We start from the raw sequence: 1,592 nt of genomic DNA on the forward strand, positions 1-1,592 counted from the left end.
TCTTCAGAACAAGGCCATGCTTTCCCTTTCCCCTTTCTGTGGAACAGGGTTTTCCCACTGTAGCACTCTCACCATAGCTGTGGGATGATGTTGTGGTGGATATCCCACACATTTTAGGACACTTAGCAGCACCTCCAACTCTACCCACTGGATGCCAGTAGCAACACTTCCCTTATCCAGTTGTGCCAATCAAAAATGTCTCCAGACATTATTAAATGTCTCTAAGGGGGCAGAAATCTCCCTGGTTGGAGCTACTGCATTATAGGCTTTGGGATAAACTACACTTTGAACTCTACCACACCCATTCCCTCAACACCTATAATTAGAAAGGCTACTATCAGGATTTCGGGTTGATAGAAGTCTGCTTAACCTCGACCCAAAGGGATCCCCAGAAATCTAGATCCTAACAGAGACACACATTTGACCTAGAGCTAGAGAAGATTTGATGATTTCCACATTCAAGGGCCACTTAATTTCCCAGTGGGGAATGATTGGCAGTGGGAAATATACAATTCTTTTTCCTTTGAAAGCAGAAAAGTGGATGAGAGAGAAAAATACAAATAAATGCCTGAAAATTTCTTTAATTCTGAGCTATTTCACTCAAAAAGAACACTACAAATAAGACCCCAGAATTTCGATCTAACTGCTTTCTGAGTCCTTTCTCTGATATGAGACATCAGTCCTACACTTATTCCCAGGAAAATTCTGTTCGCTAGCTCTCTTTGAAAAAATAACTGGATTAAAACTGCAGCTACATCACCAAAAAATAATGAAAAGAATTCAGAGAGATTTAAGTGTAAACACAAATTTAGGCTTGTTTTTGGCCAAATCATTTGAAGAATTTCACCTATATTTGAAGAACTGTCCTCTGAGATCTAACACAGCAGAAAAAATTCAACTTTAGAAGATTGAATAAAAATATATATGATATAATCTTAAAATACATCATGTTTAAATGTCTAAAGCAAACCCTCAGTATTTTCATTATTAACCATTTGTTTTCAGTTAGTCTTGGCTTTATAATTCTTTTTAAGAATGATGGGACAGGATTCATCGTTTACGTATAACACTGAGTGCAAAAGCTAATGATGTATTGTGGTGACTAACATAACACAGTTAAAAAATAAATAATAAAAAAAAGAATAATGGGACATGGTTTCTTTAACATTTTCATAAATAAAAGGCTCATTTTTTTAAAAGATTTTATTTATTTATTTGACAGAAATCACAAGTAGACAGAGAGGAGGCAAGCAGAGAGAGAGAGGGAAGCAGGTTCCCTGCTGAGCAGAGAGCCCGATGCAGGACTCGATCCCAGGACCCTGAGATCATGACCTGAGCTGAAGGCAGCGGCTTAACCCACTGAGCTACCCAGGCGCCCCAATAAAAGGCTCATTTTAATGAGTTTCCCAAAGTAAAAGAAGTTTGGTCCACAGATAAATTGGTACTACTATTCCCATAAACAGAAATCTGTGAGAAATTTAAATGACCTTTCTCCAGCTTCAAAAAATTATTTCCACTGGAAAACTTCCTTTGAAAGAGCAGCAAATTACCCTTGCACAAAAGAATGCAGTGTGTAATGCCTTTCAGAGGCC

Source organism: Mustela nivalis, assembly GCF_964662115.1.
Source record: "Mustela nivalis genome assembly, chromosome: 4".
In the NCBI taxonomy this organism is placed as follows: Eukaryota; Metazoa; Chordata; class Mammalia; order Carnivora; family Mustelidae; genus Mustela; species Mustela nivalis.